A 24,773-nucleotide genomic window follows, 5' to 3' on the forward strand; every position below is an offset into this window, starting at 1 on the left:
TGTCTGTCTACCTGTTTAGATCACTTCCTGTGACGTGTCAATGCAGGTAATGTCTAGGAGGAAACATCCATGCCACCGCAGGTATTTATTGAATACTTGGGAATCTGTGTAGACACGACAACCAGAATGGCTTTTTCATCATCTGCATTTCCAACAAATAAATACAACAAATACACGAAAGAGGAAGAAACACCCCAGCACACAACCTGGCGGATTAAAAGGAAAAGAAGGGATGGAAGTAAGTTCAAAGCCCAAACTATTCCAAGACGGGGTTAAACCAAAATCGTCAAAGTCCCTCAAATTGTATTTCCACCAGCAAAACGATTAGGTTTCCACTCAGAGGAGGAATGATGAGAGAAGCTGATGTAAGCTTGCAGGAGGAGAGCAATGAATTGCAGACTGTAACCCCTATTACCACTCAGCGAGGGCACTCCCCAGCAGGCCCTCCATCAATGTCTTATAACGGGGAATGGCGCCCTCCTGTGGCGATAGAAGGTCATCGCTGGTAAGTCAGGTTTGTCACTGAAAGGCCACTTATAAAACGAAGTCATGAAAATAAAAAATTAAAAATTAAAAATTAAAAATTAAAAATTAAAAATTAAAAATTAAAAATTAAAAATTAAAAATTAAAAATTAAAAATTAATAAATTAATAAATTAATAAATAATAATAGACATACTGTATTATTTCTTTATTGAAATGTATTATCTCTTACATAGCTATGTCTTTATAACACAAACAAAGACAAAACACTCCCTGCACTAAAAAAAGAAGCGATCGCTACAAAGTGATACAAAATGTCCATTGCTAGTGTCTTTAAAGCGTGACGATATCATTCTTCCTAATGCAAGCACTACAGTGCAATGATAATATTATAAAAGATTATTCTGTATTTGTGTATGCAGTCTGTTGATCTCCCAGTGTCATACATTATATAAGAAACATAGGTCGAGCCACAGCTTCCTACATCAACTTTTCTCCAAATTTTTTTTAATTGAGTCCATCAGGAAATGACATTAAGTGAAGAAAATATGCTGAAGAAAATATGCTTTGCTCCAGGGCCTAGAATCTAGTTCATGCCAAAAATACAGTACAGGGGAAATTTAAACTCACATGCATATCACAATCCAACTGTTGGGGCTGCTTGATTCTTCATGACCTGGATGAATTGCTACCATAGAGGGATAAAAAGAAGAAAGTATTCCTTCTGGAATGGCTCAGTCAAAGTTGTGGTGTCATAACTGAATTACATTAAAAATGTTATCCATTGTATTTGAGTCAAGAACATACTTATTTTGTTTGTAAAAGCATACAGTATTTTAGGAAACTATTACCCCAAACACATGACTTTTTCATGCAGGCTATCTCATAATCGAACTTGGTACAACATTGTCCAATGTAATATATTGATTAACATTTTGCACTCTTATTTGTCATATACCCGGATTTGCATGTGCAGCATACACTTCTGTAAATAGGTTGTACCCCAAAAGCAGATATTGGTAAGATCTAAATCTGGAACACCGCAGGCATCAAAACATAATTTTTGGAGCGAGAGACGTGCCATATTTTACCCTGCAGGCTCCTATTTGAAGACTAAAAAAAGGAATGAAGTTGGGTCAAAAGCAGCCAGAAGTCGAAGGCTTCAAAATCCGTCATATTTTTTTTTCCTCACAAAGCACAATCAATAATCATGTCCAGCAGGTCAAGTTGTTCAGCTTTCTTGCTTGGATATCATAATACCTTCCTGACTCCTTCACCGAACGTGACAGGCATTGCTGTCAGCATCATCACTAAACCATATATGACGTGCTTCGCCTACCAAACACATAATAGCTTTGCAAGAACAACAAGGAATCTGTCACTTTAACAAGCAATTTTACTTTTCAAAAAAGTAACAAAGAATTGATGTTTAAAACATTTTTTTTAATGAATACCTGTCAGTCTCAATCAAAGCTTTGAGTTATTTTGGTAAAGCAAGCTGAAACTCATTAGACTGTTCATGTGGAGTGCAGCTAATGTTCTGATGGTGAGTTTCTACAACAGAAATACTTCATGTTGAAGGAAAGAATATTTTCCTCTGCGTGTTCGTTTTCTTTCGGGTAGTGAAAATGTTGGTTAATCCGAATGCAGGCTGGAGATCGATGAACAGTCACTTCAAAGCTTTTATTTCTACAGAATATTCCGGACACAAGCAAGTTTACAGAACACAGCTGCAGCTTCTCGCAAGTGCGTAGTTACAGCGGACTCACAGCATTCTTATACTATCTTGAAAGGCAGTATCCCAAAACCCCCAAACCCCCAGGAAACAGCCCCCCAGCCATGAGTTAAGACCTTTACAGCATTCAATACACATGACGACAGCCGGAAGTAGATAAGACTTTTACAGCATATCATCCAATACACATTGACGTAAACAGACGAGGTCCTTCAGACATGACGACACGAGCAGAAATTGCGACAGCACTTACAAAGACACATCCACAGATAAAAGTTCTACTGAGGAAATAAATAAATTAAAACAGTTATGACTAAATCTGGGCAGAAGACCCTCAACATTCACAAGCTTTAACATCTAGTGATGCTTTCAAATAGACAATAATATTTTCAATTTGCTGCAGTGACGTGGTAACGCTCTAAGTGGTATTTTTTATTTTTTATTTTTTTTCACCAGTGCTCCAAATCCCTGGCGGCACCCTTTCCTATAATATATTTACATATTCTTTTCATATTCTGTGCATATTATTGTGCGGACAGCAGTGTATAAGTGGAACTGAGTGATGCATGACATCAAAATCCCGCGAGGAATAACCTATACGTGTGATGTATAATGCACGGCGTGTGTCGTATGATTTATAATTGATTCGCCTCAGTTCTGAAATCTGTAACTTTTCTGACCTCAGCATATCCCACCGTGGGTCACGCTATAATAGCATACGGTCTGGCTATAATATGCATGGAGAAAAGTATTGTGTAATGTATTCATTCATGTCTCATTCCAATTAAAGCATTAAAATATGGAATAGAGCACCGTGGCATTGTGAGTATAAGATGGGGAGTGCTGCACTAAAAAAATAAAATAAAATAAATAAATAAAGGGATTGAACCACTACCTGTTTTAGTTTGACCCATCTTTTTGGGTTGTTTTATATAAAACCTTTACCTACCTACCTACCTTTAAAAAATCAAAAATAAAGAAAAATATATATTTTTAATACAAACTGACCTTTTTCCTTTTTCTTTTTTCTTTGTTGTTGTTGTAATGTTTCATGCAAAGCAACTCAGACAATTGGATCAAATTGACCCAAATAGTGGATCTGTCCGTTTAAAAAAAAAAAGAAAGAAAGAAAGAAAATATTTTATTTTTTTGCCCAAATTGGGCTATTTTTGATGGGTTGATCAATGATAGCAATAGCTTACAGAAAATAAAGTTTTTAATTTTGGGTAAATATCAGGCCGATATATATAAGTATTGCCATTTCTGGTACCCATAAATGTCTGACAGATGTTTTTTTAATTTTATTCTGGCCACTTGATTATTTGTTTCATTAATTGTTATTTATTTATTCATGTATTTCTTTATTTCTTTATTTACATATTTATGTGTTTATTTATTTATGTACTTATTTATTTCTTTATTAAAATGTATTTTATTGTGTGTTCTTTACATATGTTTTTTTTAAGAATTGCAAAAAAAAGATAATAGAAAGTTGCCATTAATTTCATGTAATTTTAAGGGAAAATGCTATATTTGGATGTATAGGGCTTTCCTTAAAGTTATCTTTGAATGTTTTTATTTTAATTTCATGCATCAAAGGTACTAGTTGTACTTTGCTAATTTGTGGCATTTCTGCCCAAATGACAGCATATTCATTGAATTTGCCGTGCTACTAACAAGCCTATGTTCCCTCATTCATTCTCTTGGCCCTTCAAAAGACTTTTTCACTACTGTACTAGTGTATTTTAAATGTGTCAACTTAGAGAGAATTCTGCGCTACTACAAAAGCAGATGTGTCCTAATATTCACATTACACTCACATTTCACTCACCAGCTGTGAACAACGTTTGATTTCTTTTTGGTTTGTGTGTTCACACAGCTGGAGAGTAAACGGACCGGTCATGTGAATCCAGGTGAAAGTGGCCAATATTGCAGCTCTCAGCAATCATTCTCCAAGTGAATCATGAAAAAAAAAGAAGAAAAGGCAACGGCAGGAAATGAATGCTGATCATATGCATCAAATACTCTGCAGCCATGCAACACAAGACACCTGGATTTATGCAGTAACCCACTGAGCCGTGCATGTGGAATTGGTGTCTTGTGTGTCTTATTCACTTGATGGCAGTAGAGTACCAGCCATAGTATCGGACTAGCCTCCCTTCCCTGTGTTGTGATGGAGTCACAAAAACAAAAACAAGAAAAGGTGCAGAAAAAGTCAATGACACTCGTCTGTTGAGTTTTGACATGTTTCCCTCCCATTCACTTCCTGCTTTGACTAATTGGGGCTGACGTATGTCATCTTCCCTCACTGGTCACTTCATTAAGTACCCCTGCAGGTTGATCATCCAGTAAATGCAGTGGTCTTAACCTTGTTGGAGGTACTGAACCCCACCAGTTTCCTATGCACATTCACTGAACCCTTCTTAATTGAAAATAACAACAAATGGGTGTTAGGCGATTTATTAAAAAAAAATAAAAATCATAATTAATCGCATGACTTCAATAGTAATGACTTTAACTCACAATTAATCGTACATTTTATATCTGTTCTAAATGTACAATAAAATGAAGTTTTCATACTCTACTTAACATAAAAGTGAAAAAATATTAAACTAATAGAAATATGGCTGCATATTGTAGTCATTGATACAGTAATTTCATAAAATGGAGTTACAATTAAAAATATGTACTGTACAATAAAAAACGAGTGTAAAATAGATTTGTGTTGAGGTCATTTTTCTGCCACTAGATGGCATAATTATTTGTAAGACATTGATGACAGTTCAGTGCATTTTTCTTTTCATATTAAGATACTAATCTTTAACATGAAGCGCATGTTTTTTTCCCTTCAAATTCAAGACATAGGTGTACGGTGTTTACGGGTGAACAAAATGTACAGGCAACGTAGCCTTTTCATCGAACCCGACTCAAATTCAAAAAGTGTTATGTTCTTGTATTCCCCATCTCCATTCGTCTTAAGGAAGCATTACTTTAGTTTTGCTAGTTAGCTAGTTGTGCCGGACTAGATTTCCATCACTCAACTCAACTTTATACTTATAGAGCACTTAAAAACAATCACCGCTATTTTTCTTAATTTAAGATGGAACCCAGGAAAACAGCAGAGGCCCTACAATTAAACCCTGTGGAACACCTTACCATATTGCACATATTCGTCTGATCACGTTCTTGTTTCTTTTTTTGCTCGACATAGTATGAAGGTAAATAAAGGAATCACATTATTATTATTATTATTATTATTTTATTTTTTTATTTTTATTATTAGTAGTAGTTTTAAGTGGTGTGTAGGTGCCCTGCACGCACTCAATAAAGCAGATGTATTATTCTGCTGTGTCATGTAGTTTATTTTACATACGTACCAGAGTGCATTTTTTGCTGGCTCTGTGACATTTAAAACACGTGTAGTAAATTGAAAGCAAGCAAACATTATGTTAATGGGAACTCATTCACCCACGAGCACATCTCACACAGGCAAGGAAAAGGTCCTTGTGCGCCGATGTCGTTCAGTGCACACGTATGAAGGGGAATGGGAAGGCACTGCTGCACTACTGTATTTACTGCATGAATTCATGCAAGTTCCCATGTGGTTTATACAAATGATTGCGGGTAAATAATGGATTCACATCTCATGGAGCACCTAAAGGCACACAAGCGCTGTTGTTCAATGTGACTCATTTTGCAATCACATGCTGGAATGTATTGACCTTGGGGCAGAGAAATTGGGAAAGCCTTTTTTTTCCCCTCTCCAAATAATGCCTCTAATGATCCCTAAAGCATTGCATGGCTGAGTGTTGAAGTGATCCGGTGAATTTCTGCTTTATTAAAACACTCCAGAGTCCGATGGTAAGTGAACTCTGTTAATGAAATGCTGCAGTTTCCCTCGGAGGATGTGCATTTTGAGAAATGCAATGTTTTACCTGTAGCTGTTTAGCACTTTAATAGTGTGGACGGCAAATATAAAGGAGGGGAATAGTATAATAGTTTGGGTTAACAATCACAAACTCATAAGACACAAAAAGAGATTGCAGTTTCACTAATTGAACTGACAAAATGAGACAACAAAACAATTTACCGTAAAATCCCGTGACTAACACACATGTATAATAATTGGAACACATAAACATAAATATACAATATTTACTGTTTTCCTTGTCGGTGTAAGTTGTCGTTTGATGATTTTCATTAGCCCTGAGCTCAGAATGGTAGAAAGTAAATTAACCATGCAGGCTGGCAAGCAAGCAGCAGCATTGCATTAAAATTCCTTCTAAATGCATCATTCCCTCTGATGCTTTTTGATCCCCTTCTTTAATTTTTTTTTTCATTCCGTCATTCATCACTTCAAATCACTTTCATTTTTGTGTTGTCACCTGGAAAAAAAAAACATCTTGGAACTCATAAAATTGTTCAGTCTAGCATAGTTTTTCATTTTTATTTTATTTTTTTATCGTTCAAAGACAACCTCTCAGAGGTGAAATTCTCTTGGAACATTGTTCCTGTTGTCAGGTAATGCAAAGGTAATCCATTTGCCCTATGACAAATGACGGCCCTGAATGCAAGATTTTAAGAGAGCGGTGAGGCTGATTGCAGCATATGACCTTAGAATTCTATTAAAAACAAAGGAAAGCTACCCTAGTATGCGACAATGGGGCTACTGCGCATGTAGCGTTCCAAAAATATTAATTAATTAGAAATTAGAGTTGGGCGTCCACACATCCCAAATTGACGGGATAGTCCTGTTTTTGAGCTTTGAGTCCAGCATCCTGCCAGATTTCGCCATTGTTTTGTCGCAGGTCCTGTCCTGGGGTAAATTTCACAAAGCAGGTATAGAGAGAACTCTGGGTCAAGAAACCCTGAAATGTGGAAAACTTTTCCGTTTCCGAAAGCGAGGTAACTGAAACCAGAGAAAAAGAGGCAACTCTAGCCTGTTTCGTAAAAAGAGTTAATTTAAGCTCAAAGTCAGTTACCGTAGTAACCAAACCTGGTTGCAGGTTTTTCACAATGAACCTTGAGGTTTTCTCTGTCCCTGCCTCCTTTCAGCCACACACGGCATTTCATTTCCTCCTTCATAAAGTCCGCTGTAGCAAGTTTTTGCGTAAATACGCCTATAGTCTATAGCGTAAAGTCACGAACATGGCATGTCCTTTTTGACAGCATTTCTGGACAGTTATCTTTTTGAGCGGTACCGTTTCACATCACAGTCCATCATCTACACACACAACTTAATCTGTCCTTACATTTGCAACATTACCAGCCGTAGTCATGCGCTCACATCACAGTATATATTGTGTGTTGCGCTCTTTTTTTTTTGTTATAACCGTTTGAATAATGTTTTTATATTTCATCTTAAGTCAAGTGCGCTTCTCCCCCGCAGGATTGCACCTAAATGAAATCAATTAATGAGATACCATTCAACAGGTTTCCCCTGTAATATTATTGTATAGGCGTTTTCAGTTTAGAGGGCTAAAAAACAACAACGCGGAAGCAGAGGGCGGCGCCGCGCTCTGCGCTTCCCCGTTGCCATGGTGACTCGACGAATCAGGGTTCCATTGATGTGGACTTTTTCGTGTTTCAGTCACCTTTTCAAAGTAACAGTGGCAACACTGGTGAAAACATACAATATGTGGTAAAAGGAGCAAAGGGGCACATCAAAGGCAGGACAAAAAGTGGGGGACTCATGCACCCAGTGCCCCCCTGATAGCGCTGCCTCTGATATTACGCATGACTGAAAGCCACACAAAAATATACCGTTATGATTCTGAATAGAGCTGCATACATAGAATGAAATGAGAATAAGCCAGCATGAGTGAAATATTATCTTATTGTGTTTGAATGGTTTAGATCTTTTTTTTTAACCCTGGAGAACCCACGGGGTCAAATTTGGCTCCTATAAATTCTGCTACTCAAATAACAAAGACCTTTTTTTTTTCCAGCAGTGATTTTGTCCCTGTGTTCTTGTTTCCTTTGGCCAAAGTGTGTTTGTACATTCAAAATCCAGTTCTAAAATGCAACAAATAAAACAAAAAAATTATATTGTTCAATGTAGCTGTGTATTTGATTGCTTCTTTTCTTAAATTCTAAATAGTTTACTGACAGTTTTTGTTATTCTGATTTTTCGAAATGATGCCCCTAAATCCCAAAAGGGTCAAATTTCGCCCTAATCCTAAATTAGGGAATAAAGGGTTAAAATTGAAAAAACATATATTTTGGTGTTCAGTGAACTTATAGCAGTCATTTAATGTATAATTCATAATTTTCCAAAGGAGAAAAGGGTTCTTGGGTTCTCCAGGGTTAATTACATTTTTAATTTACCCCTTTGTAAATTCGAATCAATAATCCATGCCTCTCCTCCAGTCACCACATTAACAATAGTTGGGATTATGATAACACTAATATACATATATAATTTATTATTCGGTTGGGATTAACAATAGTTGGGATATGATAACACTAATATACATATATAACTTACTATTCGGTTGTGCGCCGCTCACGAGGAGGAGCCCGTCTAAGCCAAGAATGCCACTGCCATTTTTTTTCTCCCAGCCCTGCTGATGTTGCAGCCATCACCGGCTGCATTGGAGGAAGGTTTAGGGACTTTGACACCTGCTGACTAACTACCTGAAGCGCTACACCTCAAATACCAAAGAGCTCGGGTAAGCACAAGAAAAAAGGAGACCCCCCTGGTGATGGTGGCCGAAAAGAAGCTGACACTCAACAAACATTTTGCAGTACCAGCCGTCCTCTGCACACCGTCATTTGCAACCAGAGGAGAGAGTGTGCAGTGACAGGCTGCTGCTCCCGAGGAGTGACACAAACAGAAGAAAGAATTCCTTTGTCTCCAATGCCATCATCCTACAGTATACAACCTCAAGTTAGCAAAGAGAATTGGCTGTTTCAAGCAGCCGGCAACAAAAGTGAGTACACCACTAAGTGAAATTGTCCACATGGACCGCAGTTGGTCATTTTCCATTCCAAGTGACTAAAATAAGAAAAAGATTTGTAAATGATGTATTCTGTTGTGTAAAATGCAATCTAAAATCTTAATTTACTCCTAATGTGCATTATTATTATTATTATTATGTTGCTTCAAGTAGCAAATGGAATAAATATAACCTGAAAATTACCCTGGATCAGACTCAATATTTGATCAGGGCATCAAATTTTCCACGCTATCGTCAAAGTTAATTCCACGCCTCCTTCTTTTCACCATCTGATTTCAACATGTCTGCCTAATCAACCACAAGCAGAAGTGATCTGCTAACATTTCATATTTCCATGAATATTTGATTGTCGAAAATTGCCTTAAGGGAATGCACTGGGCTAGAGGTTTGGTTTTGATTTGCGATTAAACTATCAAGAAATCAATTTCATGTGCTTTGAATAATTCAGGGTTTAATGGAATGAGAAATAGCAAAAGGGGGCATGGGTTATGAAATGGTCTGAAGGCTGCGCGTCTGCGTGCTTGTGTGTTGGGGAATGAAAGATGTGTGTGTGTGTGTGTGTGTTAGAATGAAAACAGGCACCGAGTGGCTGGGGAGCTATTGTCAATTCACCTGTACCACTGGTGAAGCATGTCAATTGGGTGCCTGTGTCAATACCACAATAGTGAGAGGAAATCTGACTCCTGATTTGTGCTACTTTTTCTTTAGCAACCAATACAAAAAAAAATATATATATTTTTTTTTCTATGATTGAATTGTTTTGATTTTTAGAAACCCAAAAAGCCAAAAAGCAAACCATCACTTTTGATTGACAACATCCGAAATGAATTAGTAAAAAACAAACAAAAAAAACTGTGTTTTTTTGTTTGAAATGCATCATAATGATGTGCTAAAAATAGAGAGCTAAACTAACATATTGGTTTGATTCAGTGAAGCTCTACACTAAAGATTCCAGTACTGGAGTGAGCTATAGGCCATGAAAGCACTTGGTGTAGCAATGGCAAATGACCACATTCATTTTTGTTCATACTTTTTTGTAAATCAAATAAGATTGTTGATTGTTTTTTTATTTTTGTTTTTTTGGAATATTTGTGTGAGTGCGCTCTTTTGCGTTTCATTCCACATAGTCTTCACTAGCAATAGATGGGAGACACTGAAGGTGCACGGGCTAATAATTAGCTTCTATGTGGCAGTGTTGTTACCCACACATTTTAACAGCACATGTAGACTTAATAACACAAAATTTGAGTTAGGTCTGACAACTGTTTTAACTCATTTTTGGGTGCGGTATCCAAAACTGATCTAGTGTTTCACATTCAGGTCAAGTTTCTTAACAATAGATCACCCGGTTCCTAAAAAAAAAAAATGTGAAGACTACTGTACCTGACAGATATGTGATTGTTCCATGAAAAAAAGTCAAATATTGACATACAATAAAATATGAAAGCAAGTTGCTATGTAGTTTAGATGAGTCAAATTGTATGACCAGCTCTTCTTACTACAGTCTTTCTACAGCGCATCAGTTGAATTTTGCTTATCTGGTGACAAAGGTGTGGTCTGTGGATCCCAAAATCGCATACCAAAAAAAAAAAAAACTACAATGAAAAAATGTGAAAAATAGCAAAGTGTAAACGGAAAATGCTTACCGAATGGCAAGGAGCAAAAATTAACAGAAAGCGCAAGCAAAAACATGAAAATGATTACTAAAAAAGGGGCAAAGATAATTAAACCACAAAATGTAAAATCTGAGAAACAAGTTAAGGCAAAGCAAGGTATCAAGGATCGGAGTCAAGGCTAACAGTTGGAACACAGAGGTGAGCAAGCAAAGTCTGACAAGTGAAGGGTAGGAGAAGAAACTTGAATTGCTAAAAGAAAAAAAAAACGGACTGCAATTCTGGAATAAGTGTGCCAATTTTAGTTTTAATCAGCATAAAAATCTAACTCAACAGATTTTTTTTCAAATTGTTGCCCAGTGTAATATAAGAACACTCACGGGTATATAGTCTTTATCCTCTGTGAAGAACGGTTAAAAAACCTGCTGCTGCGACAGGCCGAGTGGATTTGAGCCTATATGGAAATGTCTGTCTTAAAATCGTACACGTTTTTTCAAACTTCACTACAGTGACACATTTACATTATTTTCACTGTCACAGAGTTCACTGTCCAATATTGGAGGAGCACAAAAAAATGGGTAAATGGAGTACACTTATGCAGCATTTTATCTACATCTGCTCAAAGGGCTTTACAGAAGCTCACATTAATACTCTAATGGGTATCTTATCTTATCGAAACTCAGACACAATCTGCTTCTTCCTCAGGTCATTGAATCGGTGGAGGCTGGTGTCTGTGGATCTCATTCTGCTTCGTCTGTCCTTCCTTCCTTTCCTCAGCCTCTCCTTTGGTCTCTTGAGGTCTCCCTGATTTGTTGGAATTTAGATGTCTCTGGGGTTGGTGAAGGACTCTGGTTTGTGGCCTGGTGGGTGGTGTCTGGTCGGTGCTGGATTTCACTTTCCTTTGGTCCTTCCTCGGGTCTCCTGATGGCCTCACGACTCCGGCTGGAGGTGTTTGTCCCAATATTACGCAGGTCCTGTCCTGGGGTATATTTCACAAAGCAGATTTAGAGAGAACTCTGGGTCAAGAAACCCTAAAATGTGGGAAACTAGCCGTTTTCCGTTTCAGAAAGCGAGGTAACTGAAACCAGAGAAAAAGAGGCAACTCTAGCCTGTTTCGTAAAAAGAGTTAATTTAAGCTCAAAGTCAGTTACCGTAGTAACGTTTTTCACAATGAACCTCGAGGTTTTCGCTGTCCCCGCCTCCTTTCAGCCACACACTGCATTTCATTTCCTCATTCACAAAGTCCGCTGCAGAAGTGGAAGTGTTCGGTTTAGGTGAACGGTATGGGATTTTTTTAATAGGTTTTAGGTGAACTAATGAATACACACACACTCACACGCACGCACACATACAAAAAAAGAAGAAGAAAAAAAAAGAGAGCAATGATGATGACATGTCAAATCGGTAAAATTACCGAATGAACAATACTGAGCTCTCCAGAATTTTTTTTTAATAAATAATGATAATGATACTCTAATGGGTGGCCGCTGCCATGTAAGGTTCCACTGGCACCAAATAAGGGTTCAGTTATTGTCCAAGAACACTTCAACGGCAAATCTGGATCTTAACAATAAAAACAAAAGCAACACACATAGAAGATGAGCCTCAATAGACGGCATGTAGTCGATCTCAAGCATACTGCAGTGACTTGCAGGAAGGTGTCATTGTCTGCCTTCGTCAGCTCCAAACAAACAGTGGCGCTGGTGTTTCTTGACAGCACACAAATAAGTGGAGCAGCACTGACTGTGCACTTGCTGACCGACCTGACACTTGGCGAATATGAGTGGTGGCTGTGTTGTCAACGAGCTGAGACCATACCCGGCAGCCATGAAACTCTGTTGGAGCTTGTCAAAAATGTTTGATAGTTTCAATTACAAACAAAAGTTAGCCAGCTAGTTTATCAATCCGCTGAGCATTTGATTGACATTTGCCTTATTTCGCATGATACACCAGGCAGGGAATGCTTAGATGTGAAAGTTGGGAATATTTCCGAAGCGTTCTATCTTTGGGCTACATCATTTCCTTGCAAGACGTGAACTTGAAATGGCTTAGGAATATTTTGGAAGCATCGTCACTGGAGTCTATCACATGAATCGTACTTCAATGTGTAAGAAGCGTATGTTTAACAAGGACCTGTTGACAGGAAACACATTTATCACAGCAAAGCAGAGAGAAGATCAGATGAGGTCAAAAGTGTCTCATCATCAAAGTTGTCAGCATACATCAAGGGCGTCATGAGCTTAAGAGGAATTTGTATATCGGCTTACCACTGACAGGAATAAAAACTTTTGGAGAAGTTGACGCTAAGATATGCCAAAATTGTACAATTGTGGCTCACATATTATAAAAACTAATTCCTATGAGTTTGAAGAGGATAGGGCTATGACTTGACGGTGCCTTGCGATTGGCTGACAGCCATTAGAGGGTGTAGCTCATTTCTTGTCCAAAGTCAGAGGACCCTCATGAGGACAAGGTGTATAGCAAATAGATGGTGCTTTACGTCATTGATTTTTTTAATTTGTCATTTAAAAAAAAAAAAAAAATCCTGGAAAAAAAAAAAAATAAAATAAAATTTTTATTTTTTTTCTAACAAATGTTCTTTTTTTTGAAAGAAAGATAAACACCAACAAACCCAGAGAAAAAAAGAAAAGAAAAAAACAATCGGACAGACAAGCTAAGACAAGGACTATGCAAACAAAACAAATATAATTCTGTCACAACACACAAAAAAAACGGACATTACAGACATGACCAAAAAAGTCAAAACAATACGGTACTTGTTAGAAACATACATATTCACATAACCTACAGATATATACATGTACACATACCCTACTCCACACTCACACATATACTGTATTCCTTGTGCTACTTTCAACATAGTCAGTATGGAAGAAAGAGAAAAAAAACACTCAGAAGACCCCCCCCCCCCCCACCCCAAAAAAAGGAAATAAATAAGACAATAATTTATAGAAATGGTAAGTAAATATATATCGAATACATTAAATTAACTTAATAATAGTATTGGGCAAATTACAAGGCATCAAATATTTGCTTTCAAACTAAATCAAACTTTTTTTTTTTTTTTTTTCGCTGATATAGTTCTCTCAATATTTAAATAAAAGTCGGAAAAGTTGAAAGGTCACGGATTTTAGGTCATTTTCACCACAATGGCATCTGACAGATGACACAGTAACAAGTCTCTAAAAATAGAACGAAACCACCTTGTATATGGTCGAGTGGTTTTGATAAATTAAGGTTCGAGTGCTTTTCTTTGGTCCTCGTCAAGCACTCTTGAAATAAGAGGAAAAGTTCGACCACTTCTGAGAAATTAAGGCTCGGACACTTTTGTTTGGGAATTAGCAAGTGTCTTTGAATAAGAAAAAAGGGAAGGCCTATGGGAAACTGGTACCTAATAAAAATAATAATAATAATAAATAATAATAATAAATAAATAAATAAATAAGGAAGTAAGTAAATAAATAAATCAATAAATAAAACAAGATAAAGGGAAAATTTCATAGGGACATAATATCTCCTGCAAACAAGGTCCTTACAATTTGCTTTTAATACTGTTCACTAAAACTTTTCTGAACTTTCTTTGAATCTTCCACGTCATTGTGCTTTGAGTTTGAATGTCCTCACAGACATCCGTGGCTATTTAATGGATGAAACACTTTTTCACAACACCCTTTGCTACAATTATTTAAAGAGTGAAGTTATGCCTCTGTGTCAAGGCCAGAAAAAAAAAATGGTGTAGCTGAACTCTGGCAATTGTTTTGTGCTTCAGTTATATTGTCAGCACTAATCTTTACAGCAGGCTCAGGAGAATCACACATTAACAGCAACAAGTTTTGGGGGAAAAAAAACTGGTTTACTGGCAGGCTGTCAACGTCTTCTTACAAAAAGTCACTGTTAATTCCAAATTGGTTGAACAGAAGCCAAGAATCTTTTGAAACTGGATCACCCGGCCGACTTGTATTAAGCGCATTTGTCAGAAAGTTAAGCTTTCTGTACCCTACGTCAATCAGCTCCAAGGTGATCAAAGATGGTCTGAAGTTACCTGTGAGTAGTGTGACACTTAGAAAAGGCCTGTGCAAATCTAATCTATTGGCAAGATGCCCCTGCAAAGCCCCTCACATCGACTGGCCGAACGAGAATTGCAGAAACATTTTGTGGACTGTAGAAGTGAGATTGTGTTTTAAATTCAGCACTCAATTCAAGGCCAATTTTTATACGGTCATTTAAATATGATGGAAATATCTTGATGTTTTTGGTGTTGATGTTGATGGTGTCTGGTCGGTGCTGGATTTCACTTTCCTTTCTTTTCTTTGGTCCTTCCTCGGGTCTCCTGACGGCCTCACGACTTTGGCTGGAAGTGTTCGGTTTAGGTGAACAGTATGGGATTTTTTAGGTTTTTTAGGTGAACTAATGAATACACACAGACTCGCACGCACACACACACACATACTCACCCACATACAAAAAAAAAGAAAAAAAAAGAGCAATGATAATGACGACATGTCAAAATAGTAAAATTACCGAATGAATAATACTGAGCTCTCCAGAAAAAAAAAAAAAAAAGGAAATATCTTGATGTTATGATTTGGAATATAATGCGCAGTGTTACCAATGTATTGAAATAATTAAGGATTTCAAATTTTAGCTTTTATTTTGAACACAACTGTTAATATTGATTGTGGTTGCTAAAGTAATAAAAGTAATGTATGAACCCAGCATATTACTTTTTAATTTGACCCTCGTGAATTGGTACCTTTTAAAGGGGCTCTTTAAAAAAAAAAAGAGAGAGCAATGATGATGACATGTCAAATCGGTAAAATTACCGAATGAACAATACTAAGCTCTCCAGAAAAGAAGAAAAATAAATTAAAAATAAATTAAAAAATAAAAACTAAAGGAGCTCTTTGATCAATTTACGTTAATAAAGAAAAAAATATTAAATTGTTTGCCTGTTTGGCAACAAAGAAGGAATATGTACTTAGAAGTAATAGTTTTGACACTTTCTAAACTAAACGTAAAAATAGGCTTTTTTTTTTTTGCGTCCAAAAGTTAAAAAATAAATTAAATGCTTTTATAACTGCAGGGGCTGTATTTTAATTCAGTCAACATTTTCTTCCAAAAATAATTTAATATCATAAAATCTACAATCTCAGAAAGCATGAAAATCAAGGAACAGGAAAACATACCAAATATTCATTTAAATGAGCCCAAAGAACAAAAGTTGATCTTAGTGAGACACACAATTATGCCTTCATTTGCTCAAATGCATTTTAATAATTTCTGCCCTGGCTTTAAATTGCTCTGTCATTTCACCTGTTGTGATGAAACGGTCATTTGCATTTAAGAAGCCCTTTGTAGACATTTAAATGGGATGGTGATGGATAATGAGCTGTGCTTCATTTAAATTCACTTTTTTTTCTTCTAGATTTTCTCGACCCGACACCTGACCTTGTCGACAGTTTCTTCGCTCTTGATTGCCAAGGCTCGTGCGATTTAAATTGAGTAGAGAGTGCAAACTTTTTATGAATGGGAAAAATTAGCAGATGTAGCTCAAGAGCTGTTTGGGAAATGGGAGTGACGAGTAGTGTTGACACACCATCAAACTGAAACTGATTGCTTGAATAATTGGTTTGTGCCTAATTATATTAAAGTGCCCTCCAGGGTGTGTGTAGGATTATGTGTGTTGCGCTTACAGTGGGATAAAGACTAGCCAGAGGAGCTTTGCTGCGAGGAAACGGGCAGATTTGTTTCCTAGTGGGGACTTCGATCAGATTCATAGAGCAATTCCCCACAACCACAATTACATTTTGTAACTTTACAATCACGTTAGGGAACGGAAGGGAGAATGAGGGAAGCGCTGAAAAGGACCACGAGTGTTTGTTCTGTGGCTGTGATAAGAAGACCGCCGCTAAGTGAGTTAAATCAGGAATAGCATTGGCACAGCTGTTGTTCCATTAAAGCCCGCCCCAAAGGAGACTTGAAGAGGGTGGTCTGAGAGGATCTTGTTTGGGCAACGTGCCAGCAGTTCTCGCTGGATCCTTTACTGTTACTCACATGCTCTGATTGAGCATGAGGACCACCCTACCTTCATTTTAGACAAACAAAACACAAACAAACACTTTTTTTAGAGATGTATTTATTTTTGTTATTTTAACTACCCAAACATTGTAGCTACTATTATCAAATGATAGTTTTTCTGTTCCATGTCCATTTTGTTGTCGTGCGTTAAATGATGTCTTCATTTGATCAGCAAGAAAAAAAAAAACACTTTACAGGATAGCGCCACCTGCTGCTTCGGCATGTACATAACATCCTTTTAGTGTTTTTTTTTTAAATAATGTTTTTTTAAGTCATTGGTGTTGCTAGACTTTAAAATACAGTGACCTGACTTACACGTTTAGTTTGCTATTAGTGCTGTAGTACCAAACAAAACAAACAAAACACAAACAAACACTTTTTTTAGAGACGTATTTATTTTTGTTATTTTAACTACCCAACCATTGTAGCTACTATTATCAAATGATAGCTTTTCTGTTCCATGTCCATTTTGTTGCCGTGCGTTAAATGATGTCTTCATTTGATCAGCAAGAAAAAAAAAAACACTTTACAGGATAGCGCCACCTGCTGCTTCGGCATGTACATAACATCCTTTTAGTGTTTTTTTTTTAAATAATGTTTTTTTAAGTCATTGGTGTTGCTAGACTTTAAAATACAGTGACCTGACTTACACGTTTAGTTTGCTATTAGTGCTGTAGTACCAAACAAAACAAACAAAACACAAACAAACACTTTTTTTTAGAGATGTATTTATTTTTGTTATTTTAACTACCCAACCATTGTAGCTACTATTATCAAATGATAGCTTTTCTGTTCCATGTCCATTTTGTTGTCGTGCGTTAAATGATGTCTTCATTTGATTAGCAAGAAAAAAAAAAACACTTTACAGGAAAGCGCCACCTGCTGCTTTGGCATGTACATAACATCCTTTTAGTGTTATTTTATATAATGTTATTTTAAGTCATTGGTGTTGCTAGACTTTAAAATACAGTGAACTGACTTACAAGTTTAGTTTACTATTAGTGCTTGCTGTAGTACCAAACAAAACAAACAAAACACAAACAAACACTTTTTTTAGAGACGTATTTATTTTTGTTATTTTAACTACCCAACCATTGTAGCTACTATTATCAAATGATAGCTTTTCTGTTCCATGTCCATTTTGTTGTCGTGCGTTAAATGATGTCTTCATTTGATCAGCAAAAAAAAAAAAACACTTTACAGGATAGCGCCACCTGCTGCTTTGTCATGTACATAACATCCTTTTAGTGTTTTTTTTTTTTAAATAATCTTTTTTAAGTCATTGGTGTTGCTAGACTTTAAAATACAGTGAACTGACTTACAAGTTTAGTTTACTATTAGTGCTGTAGTACCAAACAAAACACAAACAAACACTTTTTTTTGAGATGTATTTATTTTTGTTATTTTAACTACCCAAACATTGTAGCTACTATTATCAAATGATAGCTTTTCTGTTCCATGTCCATTTTGTTGTCGTGCGTTAAATGATGTCTTCATTTGATCAGCAAGAAAAAAAAAACACTTTACAGGATAGCGCCACCTGCTGCTTTGGCATGTACATAACATCCTTTTAGTGTTATTTTATATAATGTTTTTTTTTAAGTCATTGGTGTTGCAAGACTTTAAAATACAGTGACCTGACTTACAAGTTTAGTTTATAATTAGTGCTGTAGTACCAACCAATAGCTGGGTTTCCATCCGATTGTTTCGAATTTACTGAAAATGCACAAAACGGACATGCGACTTATGCCCGTTTCCATCTGTTCTTCTTTTGCGAATATTGAGAGGGGACTTTGCCGCTGTAGGTGGCGGTTAAACCATAGAGATGTGAACCACGAGTAATTTAAAAGAAGACCAGGAAGCGACTGCACCGTGTAATGACGTCGTATGAGTTTGCTTTTGTAATTCTTGATAAGCGTAGCGTTTCTTTGTTGTTTTTCTTTTTTTTTCTTTTAGCATTAATTTTAACTTCTTTAATTAATTCCAAAAATATTTCTGTTTCGTCGTCCCCCCAAACATATACTTTATCGTCCGCCATTGTTTTGTGACTACAAACGTACGTGTGACGTAATATCCGGTCCAAACCGGTCTTGTTGGCGTTTTTTCGCAAAAACGGTTACCATAGCCAAAATTTGCATTTCTCTTTTTTCAATACACTTCAAAATCCACTACGTCCAAGCATTAAAGTTTTGTTTCCAAATTTTGGGCTCTTTTTCAAATTTTTAGCATTTCCATTCAGTTAAATTTTTTTTAATATGACGATGAACTGATGCGTTTCAACTGCCCTTATTCAACTCTGATGAAATTTAATTAATTTCTTTATTTTTTTGTGGACTTAAAAACCTTTGCCCGATGAACTCTTTTAGCCCATTTATTAATAAGTCAGTAAAAATGAGAGGAGTGATTTTTTTTCCCCGCAAGTTGACTAACAGTCTGTACCCCTAAAAAAAAAAAGTATTGAGACCTGACTCAAGACTTTTTTTTTGAGGTTTTTAACAATGATAATATTAATAATATTAATAATATTAACAATAATAATAATAATTGTAATTATAAAATAATAATTTTGAATTTAATAATAATAATAATAACTCACAAATACAATGTTAAGAACAACATACAATAGAATAAAATATAAATTAAAAAAGACGATGCAGTTATGTCTTAGACTGGCTAAGTCAGTTTCCAGACTTAAACCCTATGGAGCATGCATTTTACCTACTAAAGAGGTGACTGACAGATACAACCATAAAAATGAACAAAAACTGAAAGAGCATTCATTGCAGTTTAATTTTACATAATTAGCTTATGATAACCAACCCAAATATTTTCAACTATTTCAATTATTTACCATATATACCACACATTACTCTTATTTTCTTCTTCTTTTTTTCCCCCCAAAGTGTCCCCCAAATGTTACACCCGAATAAGCAGGCAGGAAAAGCTAATAGATATTGCAGGAGCACTAAAAACAAATCAAACTTAGAGATTACTATCAGATGCATTGCATTACATTACAAGTGGATCTTGTCTCTTTGTCTGTTGTACGATCACTGATCTTATATAAGTGCAAAGTCCTGCAGGAAGATGGGGAGCTTTGCATTGCTTAAGTGAGAGTTACACAGCTGCACATGTCCTGAATGCTGATTGTGGAATCCATCTCGCCTACACAGTATACGATACCCCATACTAAATCCTAGAATAGTTTACAAATCACCATGCAGCCTCTTCTGTTTTTCCTCAGCTCTACTGAGCAATTTAGAAACATAAGCTCATTATGGGCAGCACTATTGCCAGTTTACTCTCACTGTTGCGGGAATTTATCTTACAGTTACAACAAATGATGATGGGGGGAAAAAAAGCTCTTAATTGACTTCCAGCACAAGATTGATAAAAAATAAACAAAACAAAAAGTTAACGCAAATTACATTTAGTGGCAAGAAAGTTAATAAACAGTGTATTACTAAGAAAATGCAGTATATGTCAAAGGTTTACACACCCCTGTTAAAATTAATAGTTAAAAAATAGATTTTAAAAAATCAAGTGAAGGCGAAAATAAGCAATTGAAATAATGTGGTACAAAATTAACCAATCACATTTAAACAAAAAGTGCAAGAAGTTTTTGTTTGTGGTTGGGACGACCGCTCGTGACTAGATTACTGAATTCAATTCGATTATTACTTTTATAAGTATCGGTAAAGCGTTGTGTTAATTAGTCTGGCTGGAAGCCAACGCTGGCTTAAAGCATGAGAAAGAGTAAAAATATTGTTTGACAGTGGCAGTTTAAATACATTAGATGTTATATTGTACATTTAATGCATTATATTATTTCCAGGTATTGGTGTCTTATGACGGTGACTGATACCATTTTATGATCATGAACTAAAAATTACAATATAAAATTGCCATTAATTTCATACAGTTTTAAGGAAAAGTCTTTTATTGGGGTAGAGAGGTGTTTTTTTTAATTATCTGTCATATTTTTATGTATTTTTTGGCAGGGTTGGGGGTGGGGGGATTTAACAATTTATCAAAAGTATTAGTAATATTGGAATTTGGTATCATATTGGAATATATATATATATACAAACCCAATTCCAAAAAAGTTGGGACACTATACAAATTGTGAATAAAAACTGAATGCAATTATGTGGAAGTGCCAAATTTCAACATTTTGTTCAGAATAGAACATAGATGACAGATCAAAAGTTTAAACTGAGAAAATGTATAATTTTAAGGAAAAAATATGTTGATTGCAAATTTCATGGTGCCAACAAATCCCCCCAAAAAATTGGGACAGGTAGCAATAAGAGACTGGAAAAGTCAATTGCACTTAAAATAAAAACAGATGGAAGACCACTTACCACTAATGAGGTCCATTGGCAACTTGATTGGAGTATAAAAAGTGGCAGTGTCTCTCAGAAGCGAAGGTCGGTAGAGAATCATCAATTCCTCCAATGTTGTGCAGAAAGATAGTGGAGAAATATCAGAAAGGTGTTTACCAGTGAAAAAAAAAAAAGTTAGCATCATCTACAGTGCATAACATCATCCAAAGATTCTGAGAATCTGGAACAATCTCTTTGTATATATATTTCGGTACCGTTAAAAACAACAAAAACAACAACCTTGAATTAATGTGTATTTATGGCCTCCCCTTGTGTCGGTCGCAATGTAGCATCTGCAACACATTTAAATGGCCATAAAAAGTCTGTGATCCAGACGGTGTTTGTCTTTGAAAAGTTAGTCCTCCTACTTTTGTTCTTTGCTCATGCACATGCAGCCTCCCCTGGGGTCATCTCTACTCAGAGAGCCTTAAATCCTCGCTCTCGCACAGACGGCTGAAGATATCTATGTCAGGAGACACATTTATTTCCCCCGCATACACATTCGTATCTTGAGCCCCTGCGACCATAAAAATTCTCTGGCATGTAACAGCAATCTCTCCTCAAGAGTAATTTCTTTGTTGGCTACTTATCTTGATTTCCTCTCATGTCGGACTAGGAAACTGAGCCTTTTAGTGTAGAACATATCCTAACTGTAAAAATGATATCTGACTTAGCAGCCTCCCCTCTTATCCTTAAGCCATTTTCATGAGACTGATATAACTATATACATATATAGATATTTCTTCCATTTCGGTTTCATTTTCATTACTTAAATTTTGCTTTCCTTAGTTCAAACTCCCCCATTGCTTTTGACATCACGACTGCACGCTGACCAAATACTTTCCTCCGCCTTTCATGTGCCGGGCTTATTTTCAGCCTCTGCAAGTCACTGCTTCTTGTGCATTTCATCTCTGTTCCAGTATCCATTTGGATGTCTGCAAAAAAAAAAGAATCAGGCTGACATCAAGCGTGCTTTCTAACATCACTGCTTCCTCCCTCCCGCTATTCTTATCCGCCCTGTCAACAACACAATAACTTTCACCTTCAAGATTATCATGCTTTCATCATAATGTTTGCTTGTCCGTACTTTGCTCCCACCCACGTGCGCTGAGCATCTGGTGCCGCACGTGCCGTCCTACTGTTCTGTGAAGCAACGCAAACAAGCAAAACTGAGCCCGTCTGTCTTTGAGGGGCAAACGTGTAACCCCAAGACCCGAGAAAACAATGGCGGAAAAACAGAAGCCGTACTCCCAAATATTCGACACAAAAAGGGATATTTGCATGGGGCTCAGTGGAAATTAAATTACTCCGTTTCGCCGTCGTGTCTCTGAGAGGACGCAGGGTAGAGTGTGTACGGCTGAGGATTAGAGTATATAATGGGGTTTTGAGGATTGTTGGGATTTCAGATCTGGAGCGATATGGTGCCAGGGGTAAACACTCGGCTGGAGACCGAGGGATTTAGCCAGCAAGAATTCGCCTCCATGTGGACCTTGTATCACTGTGTTTTCAAATCCATCCATTTCCCACGGTCATTTACTCAAGCATCTCCTGTGGGGATTTGATTATCCTATCTGAAAGGTCACGGTGGTCTTCTAATACCGGCCCCGTACGAGCTGGGTGAAGCAGACATTGGTAGGGACAGAGTGACAGAGAGGCCAGGGTTCGAACAAAAAAGGGGTTGAACCCAAATGTGGTTTGTGTGGATTAGATTTTATTTTTCCTTTACGCTGTATATTTGATTAATTTAGCAAGGGTATACAAAAGGTACTTTAAAGGAGCATATTTCCCCCCTCAACAATTTAAAAAAATGTCTGTGGTCAGAATACACAAAGGAACTAATGAATACACACACACACACACACACACATTCTCACCCACATAAAAAAAATAAAATAATAAAAAAAGAGAGCAATGATGATGACATGTCAAATCGGTAAAATTACCGAATGAACAATGCTGAGGTCTCCAGAAAGAAAAGAAAAAAAGAAAAAAAGAATGAACAAAGGTTGAAGAATTATAGACATACATTACACTGAATATTTCTTGCCGATCAAATTCACAAACTACCTACGCCAATATTTTGATGTGTTCCAGCAGGCCTACAATTAAAGGGGAAGTCAACCCAAAAATCCAGTCCAGTCTTTATTAAGTGAACTGAATTTTTGTCTTGTCTTTATTAGTCGACGAAAATGCATACTGATTTAGTCCCAATTATTGTTTATTAATGGTGGTTTTAGTCTAGTCTGGTCTAATTTTCATCCAGTGAAAATATTGTGTTGACGAAAATATTTGTATTTAGTATTCGTCAACAAAATTAAACCTATTTGACAATCTTGCAAAATTAATGCTAAAATATTGTGTTGACTAAAATATTTGTATTTAGTATTCGTCAGCAAAATTAAACCTATTTGACAATCTTGCGAGATTAATGCCAACCGTTAATTAATTTACTGAATCTTCATATTGCAATGCAACATACTGTGCAGTATATTGACGATGGAATCATGTGAATCTCGGGTTCTAAATGATTAGCCCACCTCAGGTTGATAATGGCCGTGAGGTGAGAACTTCACTAAGTGGTGGTTTATGTGCTTTGAAAAGAAAAGAAACAAGTCAGAGGAAATGGAAAATGGGCTGACAGTAAACAGAGTAGAAGTTTGCGTACACCATTAGACATTAGCGTTAGCTTTCACCAGCTAGCATGGCTACGGCACACCTCTAATTGACTCCAAACATAGAAATCTTCTACCTGCATATGACCTCCATCGTCTTTGTGTTCTGCATGACGGGATGTTATTCGTTTGAACAACACTTGCAACTTTATTCTGCGGTAGATAAAAAAAATGTTCACATGCTCCTGTTGACCCATGAAGTATTTTCAACAGGGGGGCCCGGACCCACCCTTAGACTTATCCTTTGATCGGCTCAAGATCACTAAAACCAGAAGCCCTCTTCCAGCGCGATACTGCGAGCAGACGTGTTCGGAGACAGATGGAGTCAGCGAGCGTGTCGGGACTGCCGGAGAGGAGCTTCACATCTGCCGCTCACAAGGAATCAGGCCACAGACGGTCAGGGATTACATGGTGGAAAAGAGTGAGTCAGTAAGAGTCTAAATTCAACTTTCACCTTCCTGACCTGAGGTGGGCGCGAGCTGAGCAGACAGGGCGGAAAAGCTGCACGGGCAGTCTGAGTTTGGAAAATTAGCAGATTTAACCATGCAGGAAAGGACGGATTAAATTTGCACAGGTGAAAATGGGGGCAAATGAACTCTGCAGTCGTCTCTCGTAAGCATGTATTTAGTTAATTAAATCAATGAAAACACACTCAACCATTGTAAACGACATATTCTTTTCTAAACTCATCTAATTACATTTAATGAACGCACTGCACTTGATTAATTGTCAAGTGCGGTGCTCAGAAAAGCATTCGAGCAAATACACTTTGCATGTTTTATATAATGAGGTGTGTTCATCAACACAAAATCATTCTCCAATCAGCT

General features: G+C 36.7%; 1 long non-coding RNA gene across 2 annotated transcripts; it reads right to left on the reverse strand.

The window, feature by feature from the left end:
• Nucleotides 1-11,174: 11,174 nt before the first annotated feature.
• On the reverse strand, nucleotides 11,175-22,590 carry LOC144034127 (uncharacterized). Of its 2 annotated transcripts, XR_013288161.1 has the most exons (4): nucleotides 22,317-22,590; nucleotides 21,643-22,209; nucleotides 21,254-21,567; nucleotides 11,175-11,769 (listed from the first exon to the last, which is right to left on the reverse strand). It is a non-coding gene; the product is annotated as an uncharacterized LOC144034127 (long non-coding RNA). The 2 variants fall into 2 exon arrangements; XR_013288160.1 differs by having other exon boundaries at nucleotides 21,254-22,209.
• Between the last annotated feature and the right edge of the window lie 2,183 nt (nucleotides 22,591-24,773).

Source organism: Vanacampus margaritifer, chromosome 14 (assembly GCF_051991255.1).
Source record: "Vanacampus margaritifer isolate UIUO_Vmar chromosome 14, RoL_Vmar_1.0, whole genome shotgun sequence".
NCBI classification, from domain to species: domain Eukaryota; kingdom Metazoa; phylum Chordata; class Actinopteri; order Syngnathiformes; family Syngnathidae; genus Vanacampus; species Vanacampus margaritifer.